The sequence below is a fragment of the Pantherophis guttatus genome, chromosome 12, assembly GCF_059756535.1.
Source record: "Pantherophis guttatus breed Tessera chromosome 12, ASM5975653v1, whole genome shotgun sequence".
NCBI lineage: Eukaryota > Metazoa > Chordata > Lepidosauria > Squamata > Colubridae > Pantherophis > Pantherophis guttatus.
This window is the reverse complement of record NC_142074.1, coordinates 2,587,011-2,609,840: the sequence shown is the minus strand read 5'-3', so window position 1 is coordinate 2,609,840 and position 22,830 is coordinate 2,587,011. Positions and strand designations below refer to the sequence as shown.

The 22,830-nt window shown below is 42.7% G+C and overlaps 1 long non-coding RNA gene across 4 annotated transcripts in view; it reads left to right on the top strand.

The window, feature by feature from the left end:
* LOC132711909 (uncharacterized) overlaps positions 1–22,830 on the top strand; it is a 104,175-nt gene that overhangs the window by 7,863 nt on the left and 73,482 nt on the right. For all 4 annotated transcript variants that reach the window (XR_015729718.1, XR_015729722.1, XR_015729721.1 and 1 more), the window contains exon 2: positions 14,996–15,102. This is a non-coding gene — a long non-coding RNA (uncharacterized LOC132711909). The remainder of the gene's footprint in view (positions 1–14,995; positions 15,103–22,830) is intronic.

The following is a 22,830-nucleotide window of genomic DNA, read 5'->3' as shown; positions in this document are numbered from 1 at the left end:
TTCATACACTTTTCAGAATCCCAACCTTCCACTCTGAGAAGCTCTGATGTCCTCATCAAGTAGGAAGTACAGAGAAGAGCAACTAAGATGATCAAAGGCCTGGAGACAAAAATATATGAAGAACGGTTGCAGGAACTGAATGTGGCTAGTCTAGAGAAAAGAAGGACTAGGGGAGAGATGACAGCAGTTTTCCAGTATTTGAGGGGCTGCCACAAAGAAGAGGGGGGTCAACTTATTTTCCAAAGCACCAGAAAGCAAGACAAGAAACAATGGATGGAAACTAACCAAGGTGAGAAGCAACCTGGAATTAAGAAGAAACTTCCTAACAGTGAGGACAATTAACCAGTGGAACAGCCTTCAGAAGTTGTGGGTACTTCATCGTTGGAGGTTTTTAAGAAGAGACTGGACAGCCACTTGTCTGACATTGTAGAGGATAGTGTTAGGATATGGTGTAAGCCTAACAAGTTGTCCAGGCAATATATGTGTTCTATAACTTTAAATGTATTCTGTAACTCTAAGATGTAATGCTTAGTAATTGTACTGCTGAGTCATTGTAATGACTAATGCCTGCTGACTGAATGCTGACTGCAATTATCATAATTGTACTGTTGAGTCATTGCATTGCTGACTTCACTTATCTTAAGTGGATAATTACTAGTGTAAACTGTATATAAGGAGAGAGCCAAGCTATAGTCATTGTTGGACCTGCTCTCATCATTGCTTGACTTGCTGGTTGACTTGCTGGTTGAAACTGTTTCTGTCATGTGTGAAGAAGTGGATGGATCTGCTATCATCGTGATTTGTTACCAGTGTTGAATTGCTGTTTATTACCAACTGCTGTTTGTATGGTAAGAAAATATCTGTAACTTCGGACTGATTTGAATGGCTAAAGACTTGGATTGATTAAAAGACTATGCAATTGTTTTTCACTACAAAGTAAAAGCTCTGTTAAACCAGTTTGTATGTATTGTATTCATTGCTCTCAGTACCGTTTCTCTGTGCACTTACTCTGCTGGTTGGTAACACAACAATATCCTTAACAGATAGCGTATCCTGCTTGAACAGGGGTTAGACTAGAAGACCTCCAATGTCCTTTCCAGCTCTGTTCTGACACAAAGCTGGCCCTGGACCAACTTGGAAAAGTCCATTCGGTCACCTGCTCCAACTGGGGTGGGGGGGGCTGGGGGGAGTGGGGGACCCATGCTAGTCTGTTGCAGTCCATTAACAGGAAATGGCCAGTTCCAGATCTCCGGTCCAAAGAAAATGAAAAACGGTCCCATGAACTGCTTTGGGTGCTTTCTGTACTCAGCTTGATACGTCCAGCTTTATTTCACAGACATGCATCAAGGGAAGGCCTGCTGGTGGTGAGAGTAGATCCAACTTCTCGGTAAGGAAATAAGGACAGCCTCCGATTAATTAAAAATCAAGACTTTGGGATGGAAGCTCTCTACACCACTGCAGCTGCCCCTCCCGTCCCTTATGGCTTGTTTATGGCAGAAGAACAAGGTCAGTAACTGGAGGAACCTGAGGGAGATGCCTTCTCCTGTCTGTTGTTTTTCCAGATTGGGGGGGGTGGGAGAGAGGAGGAGGGCTGGCATTGCAGGGCTGATTGCAGGCCATTAAGGTCATTGGAGCTGGGGAGAGGAGGGAGGGAAGGGAGGGAGGAAGGGGAGAGCCAGAGATCAGAGCATCAATCAGCCAGTCTTGCTTAAATGAAAAAGGTCAAAGCAAGAGAGAAACATCATTTTAAGCTCCTAATGGAGTTTGTAGAAACTACACCAAGGAAAAAATAAACAGTCCAAGTCCTTTCCCATGGAAAGCTGAGCCCATCTGTGTGATTTTCAGCAAAATTAAGCCTCGTTTTTTAATGCTGCTCTTTGAATTTATAATGGGTCAGAAATAAACCACCTTTCATGACGGATCATTAATTCTGCCATTTGCATGGGTGCCAGCCCCCGTCTGAAAGCAAGGGGACCCCCATGCAGCCACCAGCAAGGTGTGTATGGTTTCTGGAAATGCAGCACACGGGTTCAGGGTTTCAATCAGTGTTGAAAACCCTGCGCTTTTCAGAAAGAAGCCATGACGATGTCATGCAAGGTTTTAAAAAAAGGCTTGAATTGTGAAGCTATGCATAATCTCAATTTTAAGTAAATGAAGAGAACGAAATGGGAATCATGAAAGCTTTGACAAGTTTAACATTGCAAATTAACCTCCTCCGATAAATGTATTGTAATGTGGGTTTTCAAATCATTTGTTCAGCATATTTCATTTTTTTTTACCTGGAATTGTTAAAAACTAAAAATATAGAGAGGGCTGAAAAATGTATCAGTAATTTTCTGGCTTCCGTGTTCGGTTCTCCTCCAGTGATAACATGAAGAACAGCTTTTGTTTGGTAATCCAACCTGTGGATTCGTTTTGGCTTAAAGTATTACCGAAAGACTTCTTAAATATAATTTCGTGCCAGCCCATCAGCTGAGTTCATGGCCATGTGTTTCCCTGGGTGTCTCACAATCCTCCCCAAGTGTTACATCACTAAAAGAGTATTGCATGACCTGGGGGCAAATGTGGAGATGCCCCTTTCTGCTCCGATGGCTGAGAGCAGCTCTGCCTCCGCATCCAGACCTGTCCTTGCAATTCCCACCCAGGAGAAGGAAAGGAAAGGCCGGCTAGATTCTCCGTTTGCCCTCCCAGCAAGGGCCACCTGATCCGGCAGGAAAACAGCCATTTCTCCCCCTCTCCATCTTGGGCTGGGGTAGCTTTGGGGTGCCTGAAATGGAAGATATAGCTCCCTTTGGCATGGAGAGGCTCTATTTATTTATTTATTTATTTATTTATTGGTTCAATTTATATGCCGCCCTTCTCCAGAGACTCAGGGCGGCTTACAATGTGTTAAGCAATAGCCTTCATACTTTTGTATATACCTGCTTAGTAGGGCTTTTTTGGGCCCCCCCAAGCGGTGTTCTTTTTTATGCAAAGTCAGCTTATTGCCCCCACAATCCAGATCCTCATTTTACCTACCTCGGAAGGATGGAAGGCTGAGTCAAACTTGAGCCTGGTGAGATTTGAACTTGCAGTAATTGCAGGCAGTGATGTTAATAACAATGCTTTAATCTGTTGCGCCACCAAGGCTCTACCCTTGGGACCTACCTCTCACCATAGAAGGCTGGATCTGTGCATAAGTTTGGCCCGTTAGAAGGAATCAGCCCACCGATGGCCCAGCCGACTGCCCACAGGTGCAAAGGCGGGTATGGGATGGAAGAGCAAAGAGGCTCCCGGTTGGTGCGATATCTGAACCTGGGTCTAGGGCTAACTCAACTTTGGGTCCCAAAGTAGCCCAGACATGGAGGGGGAGGCAGGGTGAAGGACAACAGGCTGGCTCCCCCTTGACCTGCTGTGAAGGGCTGCAGCTCAGGTATTTTCAGAAGGGCACCAATGGGGGCACAGAAGACCTGGAAAAGCCCATCCGGGCATCACTCAAGCATGGTCTGGCCTCTCCTGCAGCCTAGCTAGGATGGCTAGGGCAGCACTCTAGGGCCAAAGAGGAGGGCATGGCCAAAGCAGACAAATTACCCACCTCTTCTAGCGGCCAAAGAAGCAGGTTGGGTCATATTCAGACAAAGATCACCTTGGGAGAAGGGGAAACACCCCCTCTTTTGGAATTGAACAGTGAGAGACCCCCTTGCCTCCCCTGTGAGAGACCCCCTTGCCTCCCCTGTGGGCTGGGAAGAAGACCAAGGCGAGGGGTGTCTTGAGGGCAGGAGCATCTTCGTGGTGGGGTTGTGAGGAAGACGAGCTGCAAGCCAGCTCCCACTGCCGGCTGCTGCCATCACTAGCCCATCTGCTACGGAAAATGTGTTTCAGAGAGAAGAGTTCAAATAATAAAACCACAACTTTGCTTTGGTAAGCAAAACACATGGGCTAAAGCCCATCCTCTCTCCGCCCCGGCCTAATCCTCCAAAATGCAAAGCACATTTCTGCATTTCTGCGCCATCGCCTGATGGGAAACGATGGGCTGCCGTGTCTTTGTAAGCCAGCTGGAAGAAATGTCCTTGTGGTGCCAGGATGAGGTTCTGCTGACAGGGCTCTTCGCTGTAGGGGACCCCATGCACATTCCCCGACAGGACTGTGGCCACGAGGCAGAAGGAGACCCACTCGGCCTGTCTGGTGAGGTGGGGAGGGGCTGGCAAAGCTGCTTTGCTTTGGGAGAAGGCACCAAAGCCTGACCAAGAACCATAGAATAGAATAGAATAGAATAGAATAGAATAGAATAGAATAGAATAGAATAGAATAGAATAGAGTAGAGTAGAGTAGAGTAGAGTAGAGTAGAGTAGAGTAGAGTAGAGTAGAGTAGAGTAGAATAGAATAAGCTGGAAGGGACCTTGGAGGTCTTCTAGTCTAGCCCCCTGATCAAGCAGGAGACACTATATTATTTCAGACAAGTGGCTGTCCAGTCTCTTCTTAAAAACCTCCAGTGATGAAGCACCCACAATTTCTGAAGGCAAGCTGTTCCACTGGTTAATTGTTCTCACTGTTAGGAAGTTTCTCCTTAGTTCCACGTTGCTTCTCTCCTTGATGAGTTTCCATCCCTTGTTTCTTGTCCTGCCTTCTGATGCTTTGCAGAATAATTTGATGCCCTCTTCTTTGTGGCAACCCCTCAAATACTGAAATACTGCTATTATGTCTTCCCTAGTCCTTCTTTTCTCTAGACTAGCCATTAGGAACCTTGAATCTCTGGATTTTTCATGCTGTAACTCCTGGACACAACATCTGCATTGGTTAAAGTGGGAGTGAAATCTTCCCTTAAGAATCAGTAGCATTTAGACTTATATACCTCTTCATACAGGGACGCAGTGGCTCAGTGGCTAAGACGCTGAGCTTGTCGATCAGAAGGGCGGCAGTTCAGCAGTTCAAATCCCTAGCGCCACATAACAGAGTGAGCTCCCGTTACTTGTCCCAGCTTCTGCCAACCTAGCAGTTAGAAAGCATGTAAAAAATGCAAGTAGAAAAATAGGGACCACCTTTGGTGGGAAGGTAACAGCGTTCCATGCGCCTTTGTCATTGAGTCATGTTGGCCATATGACCACAGAGACATCTTTGGACAGCGCTGGCTCTTCGGCTTTGAAATGGAGATGAGCACCACCCCCTAGAGTCGGGAACGACTAGCACATATGTGTGGGGTAACCTTTACCTCTTCATAGTCCTTTACAGCCCTCCCTAAGCGGTTTAGAGAGTCAGCATATTGCCTCCAACAATTTTATTGACCTTGGAAGGATGGAAGGCTGAGTCAACCTTGAGCCAGCCAGGATTGAACTCCTGGCTGTGGGCAGTGAGTTAGCCTGCAATATTGCATTCAGTGGTTATAATACTGCATCCACTGTACCACCACAGCTCTTTGGTGTTGCTCTTTGCAGGTATCTTAAAAGATGGGGTTTTTTCAGCATTCCCCTGTTTTATGGTTAAAATCCTATAATAAAAACATGTCCAAAATAAAGGCCTATTTCCCTTCAGAAGGTTCCTTTCCCCACCCAACACTACCTTTCTTCCGCCGGAATTTCCCACTCAGCTGGCAGAACTTCCACTAACCGTAAGTGATGCTTTTGGCTTCCTTGAAACGAGCGTTTTCCCATGGTCTCTTGCCCTGCTGTGGGGGAGGGGGAATTTTCTCAAAGGGGTCTCTGAAGACATTTTTGGTTTCAGAGAGACTCCAAGGAGACAGGGACTGGTGTGCTGAGAGCTTGGGAGAAGAGCTTGAGGTTCTGAGGGAGAAGAGGGGGGATTTTGAAGTGGTCCCTGTGATGATGATGATGATGATGATGATGATGATGATGATAATAATAATAATAATAATAATAATAATAATAATAATAATAATACGATACTCAGTTGGCAGCAACCCGGATCAACCATTAGCACCAGTCAATAGTATTTGTGACACATTTTTAACTGTCCAGTTGACTGAGTTTCATTTTTAATGAATAAAAGAAATAATAATAATAATAATAATAATAATAATAATAATAATAATAATAATAATAATACAACACGACCGAGTTGCTAAATTAATCCACTGGTCATTATGTAAAAAATACGACTTACCTGTATCCAAAAAGTTATAGAAAATGAGAAGGTGAAGATCTTGTGGAACTTTCGAATACAGACGGATCGTCAATTTGAACACAATACGCCAGATTTGTTGATAACCAAAATGTACAATTTATTGACATTGCGGTACCAGGAGACGCCACAGTAAAAAAAAAAAAAGAACTGGAAAAAAAATCATGAAATATTGCGACCTGGCCATCAAAACTACATGGCTATGGATGAAACATGTCACAGTGAAACCCATTGTCATCCGGGCACTTGGTACCATGTCCAAGAATTTCACAAAACACTTCAAGAAATTGCAGCTTCCTGTAATAACACCAGCGGAACTGCAAAAAACTGTGCTACTCAGAACATTATATATTTTAAGAAGGTACTTAGCTGATACCCAGGATGCTGGCAGCAACCCATATCAACCATTAGCACCAGTCAATGGTATTTGTGATGCATTTTTAAATGTCCAGTTGACTGAGTTTCATTTTTAATGAATAAAAGATAATAATAATAATAATAATAATAATAATAATAATAATAATAATATACTCAGCTGGAATGATTGATTGAACTCAGCTAGAACTTGATAACTTGGATCAAAAGACAAGAAAACTAATGACGAGGCACCATGCTCTGCACCCAAAAACTGATATTGATCAATTGTACTTGCAAGATCTCAGGATGGCAGAGGACTGTTACAGGTGAAACAAACTGTGGAAGAGGAAAAACACGGCTTAAATGACTACATACACAAAGCAAAAGAGCCTCTGCTGAAGGAGGTGGACAAGGGAAACCTCCTGAAAACAACAAGATTGAAAGCAGAACATCAAAAGGAAACAAGTGAGTATTCAGTTCCTAACTGGAAAAAGAAGCCTATGCACAGGCAATACTTGAAGGACATTGAAGGAAAGCTAACATGGAGCTGGCTGAGATCAGGGTGCTGAAGAAAGAAACTGGAGGCTTCATTTTGGCTGCCCAAGAACAAGCCTTTCAGACCAATTCCATGAAAACAAAAATTCAACAACCACAGCGAATGTATCTCATGCAATGAGAAAGATGAAACAGTGAACCACCTTATCAGTGGCTGCAGCAAAATCTCACAGACTGATTGTCTACAATGTCACGATCAAGTTGCCAAAATCATACATTGGAAGCTTTGCCAGAAGTTTGGGTTTGAACACAGCAAAAATTACTGGGAATACCAAATTGACAAAGTTCTTGAAGATGAACGGGTCAAGATCTTGTGGGACTTTTGGATCCAAACCGACAGACATCTGGCCCACAACACGCCTGACATCACTATTATGGAAAAGAAAAAAGGTCTAGTCCATTATATTGCAATACCAGGTGCTGCACGAATTGAAGAGAAACAGCTAGAAAAAATAATGAAATATCATGATTTACAAATTGAAGTTGGGCAATTGTGGAGGAAGAAATCAATGGCTGTACCAACAATAATAGGAGCCCTTGGAGCAGCCCCAAAGGGCTGCCTCGATACATGGAAATGTTGAATTTATTAGACCTGAATATCCTGACTTTGCAAAAAACCACCCCACTTGGAACTGCCTATATACTCAGACATTACCGTAGCAGATCTTGGGTCCTTGGTTAGGACTTGAACTGTTAAGTTCTTACCAGTCCCAGGCTGTGAATCAAATTAACTGAAGATTAACCAAATCATCACCATCATCATCATTATCATCTTTTATTACAGTCACAGACCAGAGTAAAAATCAAAACATTAAAATGAAATAGAACAGAACAAGACATAATAGTGTATTATAATTAGTGGTGAGATCATCAGGCCAAAGTCTGCCTAACTTTACATACAGCATAGCTGAATGTAGCCATGTTGAAAAAAAACCAGGATCCGGCAGTAACAGCTGTATGTAAAAGAGATCAGAATTTTCTGGATATTTTATCTGGTAAGGAATCACAGAGTCTGGGAATCCTTACGGAGGAAACAACATAGCAGGGCAGGAGCTGTGGCTTCAGGGGCCCCTTGTCCACAGGGCACAATCTCAGTTCATAGGGTGCATTTCACTACCTACCACACACACACACACACACACACCTGCCCTGGGGAGAGTGCCCACCTTGCATTTTCCAACCTCATTTGGAAGATTCCCCACAGGATTGCATTTGTGGGAATGAAAGTTGCTTAAACTATTAGCCAGGGGTGCAGTTTGATCCCATCTGCACAATGTGCCTTCCAGTTCCGCCTTCACCATCCCTCACCCTTTCCAGGAGGGCCATTTTTATTCTTTCTCCCAGAGCAAATGCCCTCCGCTGTGTTTATTTTTACTGCTTCGGTTCCTTTTTGCTTGTAGAACTTATTTTCATATGCCAAGCTCATTGCATTTGCTCAGACATTTGGCAGCAAACGCACGGCAGATGCTTGACAACAATTGTGGGTAAAGTGATTGTCGATGTGCATGAAAAGCACCCAAAGGTGCAGGCACTGAATATACAAAGAATGAGACACTTATGGCAGCTCCAACAAGGAGTGTCTGCAGATTCTCAATCTGATTCTGAACAAGCTTCTTGCATGAGAAGCAAAATGTTTTCAAGGAAAAAAACCAAGTTGCCTTTTGAAAAGCACCTTTGGGACAAGCATGGTTAGTATTTGGGTCCCATCAGGAAATCCCTGGGTGAGAAGGCTACACCAGGAAGTGAAAGGACATTCCAGAAGAAGACAATAGTCAAACACCTGTGTAGTATTGTCAAAAAGCCCATATGGAGTTATCCATTAATCTTGACTGAAGAGTCTTCACTTAATAACTAGAAGGTCATATCCAAAGAAGCGAAATGTTTTTCAAGAAAAAATTAAAAATGTCCAGTTGTCTTCTGAAAAAGCATCTTTGGCAAGGAGCAGAAGAACAGTGAAGGTCCCTGGGAAGAAGGCACCAAGCGGGGCACAGATGGACATTCCTGGAGATGGGTCTGGGTAGGAGGTCCTAATCTCTGCAGGGGGTTTTCTGGCAAGGATGGACTGATTGTTCATTGGATTCTTAAACATCACAGGAAGTGACTGTCTAGACTTCCTAAAAACATCCAATGATGGAACGCTCACGATTTCTGGAGGCCAGCTGTTCCACCGGTTAATTGTCCTCACTGTTAGGAAGTTTCTCCTTAATTCCAGGCTGCTTCTCTCTCTGATTAGTTTCCAACCATTGCTTCTTGTTATGCCCTTGGGTGCTTTGGACAATAATTTGACCCCTTCTTTGTGGCAGCCCCTCAAGTACTGGAATACTGCTATCATGTCACACCTAATTCTTCTTTTCTTTAGACTAGCCAAACCCAAAACCTTCAGCTACTCTTCGTATGGTTTATTCTCCAGGCCTTTGATAATCTTAGTTGCTCTTCTCTGAACTTTTTCCAAAGTCTCAACATCTTTTTTGTAGTATGGTGACCAAAATTGGTTGCAATATTCCATGTGTAATCTTACTAGGGTTTTATAAAGCAGTACGAATATTTGATCTTGATTCTATCTAAAGAATGCAGTCCACTTCCACCTTGGTGCTGAGGCCCACATATCGGCATCATTGTCCATCTTTAAGTTTTGCCATGCAGCAATGGAGTTCATTCTTCCTGGGATCAACATAGGTCAGCCCATTTTCATGATTTAGTTACCCTGGATTTAGTACCTGCAAACTCTTTCTCTTGGGAAAAGGCAGGGACCATCCTGCCCAGAAATGGGACACATGGAGATCATATGTGGGGGTGTGCTGTGTAATCCAGAGGCTTTGGGGGTCCTGGTGAGCCCAAACTGGGAGTGTGACTGGGCTGGTGCTTTCCAACTGAGCCACCTGGAGGCATTTCTCAGGAGGCTACTGACGATGACTGGAAGATGATTGGAAGCCTGGAGCAAGAAGCCTGGCAGTGTTTCCATCACATGATTAATTTGGGGCAGGGAGATGGAGATGGAGCTGTAATTCCAGATGTGCATTTCTTTTTTTGTTTAATCCCCTCTTGCTCTTTTCCAAAAAGCTTAAATCCTCTACATATCTGATTTGCATTCAAAGCAAAAGAAATATGCATGGGTCTGTCTGTGTGGCATTTTATATGCGGAGAAAGAAGTGGAGGGGGCGGGGGATCAAGTCATTTCAATGAATCTGTTTTAACCTCCCTGATGTGGAAAGAATCTGCCAGTTTTCAGATTGCATAAAAATAGTGCCCAGGACCTTTGCACGCGGTACCAAAAGTGGTTCTCTTCTTAAAAGACATTTCAATCATCCAGTTACTAGATTCATAGGACTTTTCATTCTATCATCGCTGAAGTTTTTCATCATTTACCATCAAAACAAAATCAAAGTTAAAGTCATGAATAGTATAAGAATTGAAGTTTAAAGGCTCATGGAATAATATGCATGGAAAAGACAAACAAAAAAATGAGGCTGCTCATCACTGTTGGAAATTTTTTCCAAGAAAGCTGCTCAGAGTCTGCAAAATGAGTCTCCAGGCAATCTAGACGCTCCCAAGGATTGCTACGATCGTGTGTCTGGATGGGGAGTCATGTATTCTGGGCCGGATCACACACTGTAGGCTTGAAAGGCTGTAGGTAGTGCCTTGTACCAGCAAACAAGCTGGCAGCTATTCCCGACAAAGGCTGTCCAATATTCCTCAGTGATGGTGCACCCACAACTTCTGAAGGCAAACCGTTCCACTGGTTAATTGTGGTGATGCAGTGGTTAGAATGCAGTATTGCAGGCTAATTCTGCTGATTGCCAGCTGCCAGCAGTTTGAATCTCATCAGCTCAAGATTGACTCAGCCTTCCATCCTTCGGACATCGGTAAAATCAGGACCCAGATTGTTGGAGGCAAGATGCTGACTCTTAAACCACTTAGAGAGGATGCAAAGTGCTATGAAGCAGTACATAAATCTAATTACTATTGCTATTGCTCACTATCAGGCAATTTCTCCTTAGTTTTAGGTTACTTCTATCCTTGATTAGTTTCCATCCATTGTTTCTTGTCTTGCCTTCTGGTGTTTTGAGAAATAGACCCCTCCTCTTGGTGGCAGCCCCTCAAATATTAGAACACTGCTATATATGTGTCACTTCTAATCCTTCTTTTCACTAGACTAAACAAACCCAATTCCTGAAACTGTTCTTCACATGTTTTAGCCTCCAGCTACAATCATTTTTGTTGCTCTTCTCTGCACTCTTTCCAGAGTCTCAACACCTTTTTATATTGTGGCGACCAAAACTGGATGCAGGATTCCAACTGTGGCCAATTAGCTGGACAATACCTGGGGAAATTCTTGGGGGAAAAAAATCAAACAGAGGATTTGTGAACGTTTAGAAATTAACAAGGTGATTACTAGAAGCCATCACAGGTTTGTTAAAAACAGTTCATGCCAGACAAAACTTATTGCCTTTTTTTTTTTAACACAGTAACAAAATTAGTGGATCAGCTAAATGCTTTGGACATAATATACTTGAACTTCAATATGGCATTTGACAAAATAAACCACAACCTACTTCTTGGTAAAATTGTGGGATAGATTTCCTGACAGTGGAACATCTTGCCTCAGAAGTTTGACTGCACTCACTTTGAGTGCAGCAGTAACAGAAGGAGCACCACCTGACCTCTCTTCCATCATCCTGCAGAGGTCCATCCTCTGGAGCAACCTCCCAGCTCCCCATCTGTGGCCACAAAGTCTCCTGGAGTAGAGAGAGGAAGAAAGATGACCTTGATCAGCTGTAGGACGGCCCTTTGAAGCCCCGCAGCAAGAGTTTAAACAGTTTATTTCCTTCTAGCCGATCAGCTGGGACTCGGGAGGCAGCAATAGATTGGGGGTGGGGCCAAATAAAAGCTAAGAATAACAGGGGGTGGGGGGGCGGGGGGGCAGGGGGCCCCAGCTCCTGAACAAAGAGAACCAGTTCAGTGACGTCATATCGTCACCGCTACTGGCTCGGCCGAACCGGGCCGAACCAGGAGGAACCCACCACTGGTGCGCATGCTCCAGTTTTGGCACTCAAGTGCCAAAAAGGTTAACCATCACTGGTGTAGGGTCTCCAGCTTTTGCAGTGGTTGGACTAGAAGACCTCCAAGGTCCCTTCCAACTCTGTTATTCTGTATTGTTCTTTCCTGTGCTTGTCAGCCTCAAAGTCCTTGGCAGAAAGAGGGAGAGAGATTAATTCTGGCAGGCAGGAAAGGTGTACCTGCCCGTCAGTCTCTTTATAACTAGAAAGTGCAAACACTTTGCGGTCTGCCCATTTTCTTTTCTTCCCTTTGAAAACAATTACTTTTTCTGCCGACTGAAGGGTTGCAGTTTAGAAAGCAAGCCCTGCAGAGCAAGCCAGGTACAACCTGATTCCCTTCCCCCCACCCCATCAAGCTGCTATAGCCTCGTGGTCACCTGCTCCAGTTTGGTTACCTTGCTTTGAGTGCAGCAGTCCCAGAAGGAGTACCACCTGACCTCTCTTCCAGCATCCTGCAGAGGTCCATCCTCTGGAGCAACCTCCAGCTCCCCATCTGTGGCCACAAAGTCTCCTGGAGTAGAGAGAGGAAGAAAGATGACCTTGATGCAGGATCTTTGCCTGGACAAAAAGGGCCATAAACCTTATGTCCAGAATAGCCAATAACATTTGGAAGCAGCTTTCAATCTTCTTGGACTCTGAGAGCTATGCACCCATCTGCCCACTTGCCCTTCCAGCCTCTGGAGCTAGACAGACACAGACAGAGGTGGGTTTCAGCAGGTTCTGACCAGTTCTGGAGAACCGGTAGTGGAAATTTTGAGTAGTTCAGAGAACCGGTAAATACCACCTCTGACTGGCCCCACCCCCATCTATTCTCTGCCTACCGAGTCCCAACTGATCAGGAGGAAATGGGGATTTTGCAGTAACCTTCCCCTGCAGTGGGGAGGGAATGGAGATTTTACAGTATCCTTCTCCTGTCATGCCCACCAAGCCATGCCACACCCACCAAGCCACACCCACAGAACTGGTAGTAAAAAAAATTTTGAAATCCACCACTGGACACAGCCCCATTTGTTTCCATCAAAACCCATGGGACAGCAGTGTGACGTATCCGTGTTGGCTTCATAGCCTCCAATGAATCTCTTGGTGAGAAAATACACAATGATGAGGGCTGCAAACAAGGGGAAAGACATGGCTGCAGGAGCAGGAGATGCCCCCCCGATTCATAAGAATTTAAGAAAGGGAGGAGGCCCAGCATAATCCAGTTTGCAAGGTTCTGTTCTCATCACCAGTCTCAGTACAAGTAATTCCAATCTTCCTGTAGAGTTGATTCACTGGTTTGGTCTATCTCATCGAGCTGACATGAGTAAACTGTGCTGAATTATTTAACACTTTTTGGTGTACTGGGAATTAAGAACTGAAATAGGCATTTGAGGATTAGAGCAAACTTAAGCACCCTGTTAGGAATATAATTTGTATAAAACGTTGCTTGAATGAAAAAAGGAAGAGGAAGATAACCTTCATTTAAGAAATAACAAGTGATAGGAAACCCTGAATTATTTAAAGCTACATAGAGCTAATAAGGTGTAAAGTGTCATCCTCCATTATGGTAGGTGAGGGAATTAGGTGAAAACCAGACTTGCACCATTCAGAGACGAGAGGGAGGGAGAGGGATGGAGGACAGGAGAGAGGGAGAGGAGAGGGAGGAGAGAAAGAGAGAGAGAGAGGGAGAGGGAGGGAGAGATCAGAACTGGAAGAGAAAGAAAGCAATGACAGTCCAGAGTTCACCAGACTAATCAAAAGGAGGCATCATCACAGAATCATAGAACATAGAATCAATTCTAGAGTTGGAAGGGACCTTGGAGGTCTTCTAATCCAACCCCCTGCAAGGCAGGAGGTTTATGGCTGTCCAGTCTTTTCTTAAAAACTTCTATGATGAAGCACTCATGCCTGGAATCCACACTGTATATTGGACACTAACACCATTGAGCAGGTTCAGAGGTATTTCACGAGAAGAGTCCTCCACTCCTCTACTCACAACAGAATCCTTTATGCCACCAGACTTGAAATTCTGGGCTTGGACAATCTGGAACTGTGCCGCCTGCAGTCTGATCTAAGCATAGTACACAAAATTATCTGCTACAATGTCTTACCAGTCAATGACTTCTTCAGCTTCAACCACAATAATACGTGGGCAAACAATCGATACAAACTCAAGGTAAACCACTCCAAACTCAACTGCAGAAAATACAACTTCAGCAACAGAGTGGCCAATGCCTGGGATGCTCTACCTGACTCCATTGTTACATCCACAAACCCCCCCACAGCTTCAACCTCAAACTGTCTACCGTGGACCTCACCCCATTCCTAAGAGGTCCATAAAGGGGGCAGGCATAAGCGCACCAGCGTGCCTACCGTCCCTGTCCTACTGTCCCCATTTATTTGTACTCATTTCCTATGTTCATGTTCATATTTATACTTATACCTGTTATCTTGTACATGTTTGACAAATAAATAAAATAAAATAAATAAACTTCTGAAGGCGAGCTGTTCCAATAGTTAATTGTTCTCACTGTTAGGAAATTTCTCCTTAGTTCTAGGTTGGATCTCTCTTTAATGATCTTCCACCCATGACTTCTTGTCATCAACATCATCAACCCTGAAAACCAACTTTGAAAGAACCTTCCCTGTTTTGTGGCTTTTTTCATCTGAATTCAAACACTAATTGGAAGTAGATGCTGCTTAAATGCAACAGCTCTATATAATTCTCAATTGCCTAAATCCAAATTCTCCCTATGAGATAGGGAGATAGGAAGCCTAACCAGTCATGATTCTCCTTCAGGAGAGTCTTTGGGCCCACCAACATTCCTCTGGTTAAGGACTTCATGTCATTCCCTGAATCATTCTGTTCACATACCTGGTATATTTTTCTTTATTTTGTGTGCTTATTTTGTTTTGTATGTTCTATTTTATAGCTCCAGTGGAGGTTTTATGAGGTACGTCTGGGTAACTGACCTGTAATAACATGGAGACCCAGTTTGGTCTGACTGGGTGAAGGCCCTAAGCTGGAAACCAGAAGACGGTGAGTTCTAGCCCCACCTTAGACATGACAGCCGGCTGGGTGATTTCAGGCCAGTCTGTCTGTCACAGTCCATGAAATGAGATTTGATCAACAAACTGTCACAATTCTTGGTTGGGGAGGGGGTGTGTGAATTTGCACTTGTGGGAAACACTACGAAGTAACAAAAAAAATGGGGGGAAATACCTGTAATAAAAGTTTGAACATAGAATGTGGGTTTTTTAAATAAAATTATTTGTAGTACTTTAATATTCAAAGAGACAAATAAAAGAAAGGGGAAAAAAGGAAAAAAACAACAAAAATATTATATTTTATAAAGAAAATCATTCAGCCCATTTAAACATATCATTAAATCTTCCACCCAAAACAATATTGATCAGTCCTTCCATTAGATTGATAAAATGTCAATTTGAAAACAGAAAGAGAAGGCATTATTATCGATCCAATATTGTAAAACTGGAGTTATTCTGTTTTTCAAGAATGAAAAATCATTTTTACTGCTCCTGCATACTTTATACTTGTAGTTTATGAAGATAGAAACCTACCTTTGTCCTGCACTTTTTTCTTTTTTTCACAAACATATGCCTAAATCAAAATATAAAATAAATAAAATGGCCCCAAACTAGTCTATATCTAGTCAGCAAGGATCCCCTCCTCCATTTTTCACTTCCAGGATAACGTCTATTGATGTGGAAACCTTTTTATCAAAGTATGATGTGTCCACTAACAATGAAATAATACTTTGTTAAATTACACACATTTTAAGATCATAAGATATGATTTTAAACATCTTTACTTCTTTAGCTATTGTTTTGTTCAGATGGGATATTCTAGCTCTTTATTCCAGAACGTTTTCAAACAATTAAGATCCATCTTTGTGATATTAATAACTAGTTATATAGAAAAATGCTGAAGACTTGGCATTATCCCAAACACATTCCAATATTAAAAATAGTTCAGGATTTTTATATGCTGCTAGTGCATCTGGACCAAATTGTGAAATCAAGAGGTATTTTAATATAGCATATATCCATTCTTCAATTCCAGGCAATCCAAATTCCCCCAAAGAATTAAAAAGTTGACTGGCAATAATGGCAATAGCACTTAGACTTCTATACTGCTTCACAATTCTTTGCAGCCCTCTCTAAACAGTTTACAGAGTCAGCGTCTTCTTGTCCCCCGACAATCTGGGTTCTCATTTTACCCACCTCGGAAGGATGGAAGGCTGAGTCAACCTTGAGCCTGGTGAGATTCGATCTGCCAAACTGCTGGCAACCGGTGATCAGCAGAAGTAGCCTGCGGTACTGCACTCTAACCACTGTGCCACCACAGCTCTTTGGATAGGTGCTTTTAGGACAAGTGAGTAGGCAGAGAGTAGTTGGGATGTAAATATGAGGTAAACTCCTAAATCCTTTCCCCATGACAGTTCATTAAGTGTGGCCTCTCTGGTGGGGTCTATGACAATTCTCCGTGGCCAACTTGTCATGGCCAACTCTCTGCAGGATACCCACCACAGCTGACTTGCCACAGGACAACTCACTGCGGAACACTAATATCAAAGAAATTGTAGAATAGGATCATTAAAGAAAGGATGAAAAAGGAGGGACAGAATGAAATGTGAATGGCAAAACTTAAAATAATTTTTTATCTTTTTTAATAATTACTTTTTAATAATTACTTTAGTAATTATTTTTAATAATTACTTTTATTATTTTTTAAAAAATTTAAATAATTAAATAGAATTGTTAAATTGTCCCGCAGCGAGTTGGCCATGGCCAGTTGTCCTATTCCATCTCTGGTGAACTGTGAAGTGTCTTAATCTTCCGGGGAACTGATGAGAGAGCAGCATAAAAAATGGGAGAGAGGTTGTGTCTGAGGCTCCACCTCAGTTGAGGGAAGGATTTTCCACTTCGGCATAAATGGATTCCTCCACTCGTCTTCACTCCTCTTCAGAAGTTGTGGGAGCTTCATCACTGGAAGCTTTCAAGAAAAGACTGGACTGCCATTTGTCAGAAATGGTGTAGGGTCTCCTGCTTGGGCGGGGGGTTGGACTAGATGACCTGCAAGGTCCCTTCCAACTCTGTTAATCTGTATCTGTATCTATTCTCCTCTGTCAAACCATCTACCTTCCCTGTCCAAAATACAAACATTATTGCCTTCAAAAGAATATCGTGGGTTTTTTTTTCTTTTAAATGAAGATATACTGCTGACTGTAGGCCTTGGTGTTGCTTCTCCTGTGCTGGGCCATCCTATTGTCTGAAGCCTGCCTGATTTGGATGGCCACCTCTGGCCTTAGATTCTGCTTTGGCAGGCTCTCTCCAAGAAACAATTGAGTCGGAAGAGCATTTAAAAGCAATTTATTAGAGTACTCTACAAAAGAGGGTTTATTTTATTTATTATTTATTGGTTTGATTTATGTGCCGCCCTTTTCCAGAGACTCAGGGCAGCTTACAATGCGTTAAGCAATACCCTTCATACTTTTGTATATACCTGCTTAGTAGGGCTTTCGGGGGGGGGGGGCTAAGCAGTGTTCTTTTTTATACAAAGTCAGCTTATTGCCCCCACAATCCGGGTCCTCATTTTACCTACCTCGGAAGGATGGAAGGCTGAGTCAACCTTGAGCCTGGTGAGATTTGAACTTGCAGTAATTGCAGGAAGCTGGTGTTACTTAACAGTGCTTTAATCTACTGCGCCACCAAGGCTCTTATGAAAGTTTCTCTATGAAAGTAGACAGAGACAACCTGGAAAAATGCTTACATTTACATTTATAGTTAGCACAAGACAGAAATTTACAAGTAAAAGTTGATTGGTTTAGAAATGGTCATCTGTCCAGTTACAGCACAAAAATTAAAGCATCCAATACTATGCAAGCATAGTCGTAGAAAAGAGTATTGTGAATCCAGTGGTACTTTGGTACTCAACTGCTTTGAAAATCATCTAATTTGATACTCATTTTACGTGAACATTTTGTCCTACTACTCATTGTGTGTTTGGTATTCAATGCACAGGCTAGAAACTTGTTGGTGTCGGCTGCTTTGTGTCTCACTACATTATTCCTTAAGGCAAAAAATTGTTTGGTACTCATTGTGCCTCCCAGAACCAATTAACGATGAGTGTCTAGGTACCGCTGTAAAAGGAAAAGGAAAATTTGCAAAGGAAAAACATCAGAACGGTATGGGTCACATACATTCTTAGTGCTTCCCAAGGTTGGCCTTGAATATTTGCTTTGTTCATGGAGGCTTCAGAACAATGAAAACCAAATTGTGATCTACACTGCATTGAATGCTCTCCTGTCAGTCCTGGGTTCTAAAAGGGAGGCTTTTCTTGAAGATTGAGGCTTATGACAAATTATACACAATACATTTGAAAAAGCAATTTTAAAATGCAAGAAAAGCCATGTTAGTTAGCCAGTGCAACAGTGCTACAGAAAACATATTGCAAGCATTACAAAGTCAACCCTGTGTGGCTCTCAGTCTCAAGGTCTCCTCCACCCCCTTAGATGCCCCATGCTCCACTGCCCCACCTTGGGTCCCAATAGGCCTTTCCCTACACCCACTGGGTCCTCCCGGGCCTTAGGGCTGATTCCCACCATGCCAGGCAAACACCCTTCTCTCACTTCCCTTCTGAGGAGGTCCAGGGCTGCCTTCCTTCTTTGCACAGTCACGTGGCATGATTCTAAAAGCCATTTTCTGATTGCCACCACACACTGCAGGGACAAACTGTTTCATTTTGTTGCTTTAAGAGAGGTTTCCACAGTGCTGCAAAAGCTTTCTGCAGCATTCAGAAGCTTTTGAAGCTCTGTGGAGACCTCTCTAAGGTAGCAAAATGAAGCCATTTGTCTGGCGACTGCCATTTTATCCCCACACACAAATGGATGGGACAAAATGGCGACCGCATTTGGAGAGTCACTATGGATGGCCCACAAATATATAGCCTGTCCTCCTTCCATAACATGGGATTCAGAGAGCTTCAAAATGTAAATGTGGGGCGTGATGGGCATGTGGGAAAGAGGACCAAGCATTGCAGGATTTTGACATGGTCAGATGGGGAGAGAGGTGGGAAAGGCTACAGTGACCTGGGGGGTCATAAGGACAAATGATTGCAGGGCCACTGCAGCCATCTTCACTTTGAAGTGAGGTCAAATGCAGCTTTTAAAATTTTCATTAAATGGCCTACCATACCTCAAGGATTACTGCACTCATGAGGCCTCCCTTGGACTACTGCATCCACTTCAGGTCACCAAGATACAAAAAATACTCTGAGACCCTAGAAAAAGTGCAGAGGAGACCAGCAAATATTACAAAGGGGACTGGAGGCTAAAGCACATGAAGAACAGTTGTGGGAACTAGGTATGTCCAGTCTAACAAAGAGAAGAACTACAGGTGACATGGTAGCAGCCTTCCAATATTTGAAGGGCTGTCAAAAGGGAAAGGGGGACAACCTAGTCTCCAAAGCACCTGAAGGCAGGACAAAACGCAATGAATGGAAGCTCATAAAAGAGAGATCCAACCTGGAACTAAGGAGGAATTTTCTGACAGTGAAAACAAACAATCAATGGGACATCTTGTTTTCTGGAATTGTAGATGTTCCATCACTGAAGGTCTTCAAGAAAAGATTGAATATCCATTTGTCTGGGACATAATAAGGCCTTAGGCAGGGCTGGACTAGAAGACCTCCAAAGTCCCTTCCAGTGCTATGATTCTATGATTCTAAGAGGTTAATATTTCAAAATCAGCTCTACATACTGCTTTCCAAGGCTAGAATCTATGTCAAATGCCTGTCGAAAAAATGAAAGCAGAAGAATTGGAGGGAGGCCTTTCTCTTTCCTCTTGCAATTCTTGTTGGATCAAGTTGCTATCAGAGCCAATTGGATTGAAAGGTAAGCACATTTGACATTTACAATGCTCTAAGAAAAAAAAAATGTTGTTGGATAGGCCAAAGCTGAAATTGACACAATGCTGTCTGTGGTTTAAGTGGTAATGAACAGCCATCAAAGTTAATGACTATTGATGGAGCAATGCTCCATGAAGTTGTCCAATCACTTTCAAAACAGTAGCCATCATCTCATTTTATGGCATTCAATTCCACCGTTCGATTAGGTATTCTTTAAAAAATTAGTTCAGGAGCAGATCTCCCCATATTAGTACTAATCAGGCCCCCAAGTTCAAATCTTCTAAAGGAAGGAAGAGCCTTTTCCCTGTTCCAATTCTCCATACCCTATTTGAAAATTGTACATTTGATTGACATAGAAGTGGGAAATTATGGCGCATAACATAGTATGTTTGGATGAATCCAGTGTAAGCTTTGTCCTGACTATTTCCTGGTCCTGGTCCTGGTCCTGCCTGCATTTGGAGGTAGGTTCAAAGGACTTCAATCAAGAGCCAAAGGGACCGATTAAGTAGAACAAAGTTCTATTGAGGAGTGTTGGTCAACCTTATCCTCTTTAAGCTGTGTGGATTTCAACTCCCAGAATTCACCAGCCAGCATGTTCCTTGGCCAGAATCCCCCAACCTAGGAGTTGAAGTTTTTATTGTTGTTGAGAAACATTTTCCATCCCTGGGCCTGCCACAACCACTACTTCAAACCTGGCACTTGTTGTGTGGGTAAAGGAATGGTAGAACTATATAAGGTTGTGAAATTAGGTGCAACTCATTGAATGGTTGCCTTGCTTAACAATGGAAATTCTGGTCTCAATTGTAATCGTAAGGTGAGGACTACCTGTACTTATAAGACACAGCTCTAACGATAGGAGCATGGACAAGGATATAGAAGGGCAGATCTGAGCTACTAAGCTCAAACACACACACACCAAAAAAAAACAAAAAACAATTCTTGAACGAGCACCAAAATCAGATGACGTCAGTATTGGATGTGCAGCAACATAATCACCTGCTCCCCAAAAGTCCCTAACCAAACTTAGCATATGGTGTGAAGGTAGCAGCTTGGTGGTCTCTATTCCCCAACATGTGTGAACATAACCAGTTCAATCTATGACATGAATCATCCTATGATATCATTGTTAAAGGTTAGAGGGATCAAGTAGATCATTGAGCTACCTCTCAATTCACCATCTTCCCTCTCTTTGTTCTCCATCCTGGTTCCTTATTAAAGGGATAGAAACCAATTAAGCATCTCTTCCATTTTCTTCTTTCTTTTCTTTTCTTTTCTCTTTTCTTTTCTTTTCTTTTTTCTTTTCTTCTATTTTCTTTTCTTCTCTTCTCTTCTTCTCTTCTCTTCTCTTCTCTTCTTTTCTCTTCTCTTCTCTTCCCCTCTCTCTTCCTCCCCCTCTCCCCAAAATTCCAAAATTCTTGGGATTGAAAGTCTCTTCACAGGAAACATTTATGACCAAATATAGAGATTATTATAGATAGTTCAAGAGATCCATTTTTGTATCCTCTACTTAGTAGGCTTTACATTTTAAAAACAATTTTAGGGTTAATATCTATTGTTTGAATATGTTAATGTTTTATTTTGTTTTTAATATAATAATAAGCCTACAGTTGCTTCTAGATGGGTGGCATATAAGTTAAACAAATCAACCAACAAATAGTGAAGTTGTAGGGTTCAGATACAGATTCAGATGCAATGGGAAGTGTAGGCTGCAGCTTCTAGAGACAATTTAATTGGTGGAAATCACTTGGGGAAACAGGAATGTCTCCCTCATGGTGAATTTGGCTCACCCATCTGCTTTCAGGAGAAGACTCATAAATTTCCTGTCACTTACAGGATATTGAAAAGTTTAGGATTTCGGGGATCCTATCAATTGGAGAACAAATGCCAAATAATTAGTTAAAAAATAAAAAAGGAAAGTGAAAACTCCTGGATGCGGATGGGAAACCTGGTGCTGTCCAAAAGACTCCCTGGGGCATCAGGGGAAGCAAAAGATTTGGAATTGCCTTTTTAAGCACTTAGGGCCAGACTGCCTAAGGGGAATTGGTGTTTCAGCAAACGTTGAAATCTGCAAGAGAAACCCAGGAGCTGCGCTGCTTTTTGAGACTGATGTATTAGACAGATGGAAGATTGCCTTTTCCCAGAGCTTGGAAGATGCTCATTAAGCAGTTACATTTGGCTCTCAGCCTTTATAAAATGCATTTAAAAACCACTTATTTTTAGTCCGGTATTTAGAGGCCAAAGGTTTTATTGTTTAGATTTTAATTTACCAATCACATTTTTCATTATTGTAACTACTCCTGTAGTCCTTTGGGACAGGAACATCATTTATTTGCTTACCTTCTGTTGTTACTTTAAATTATCAATTGCCCTGGTTGTCCAATGATTGTCCTAAAAGATCATTCAGATCAGAGGAACTGGAGGGCAGATACAGTTAGAATACGATGGGCTGTTCTGGAGATTGTCTCTCAAAACCTATATTCTGATTTTTTTTCTCCCCAAAAAAGTGTTCCATAATCTCACCAATTACTTTATCTTCTAACTGCCAATCATGATTATTTGATGATGGAAGGTAATTTCAAGGGAAGAATAAGAAACACCGTGAAGGATATCGTAGAAGAAATTGGAGAAAACCTTTTCTTCATGAGCCATATTGAATGCTATTGATGGGAGAGAGGGGGAGAGAGGGAGAGGGGGGAGGGAGAGGGAATGGGGGGAGAGCGTGAGGGAGAGGGAGGGAGGGGGAGAGAGGGGGAGAGGAAGAGGGAGAGAAGGGGAGAGAGGGAGGGGAGGGGGAGAGGAAGAGGGAGAGAAGGGGAGGGGAGGGGGAGAGGAAGAGGG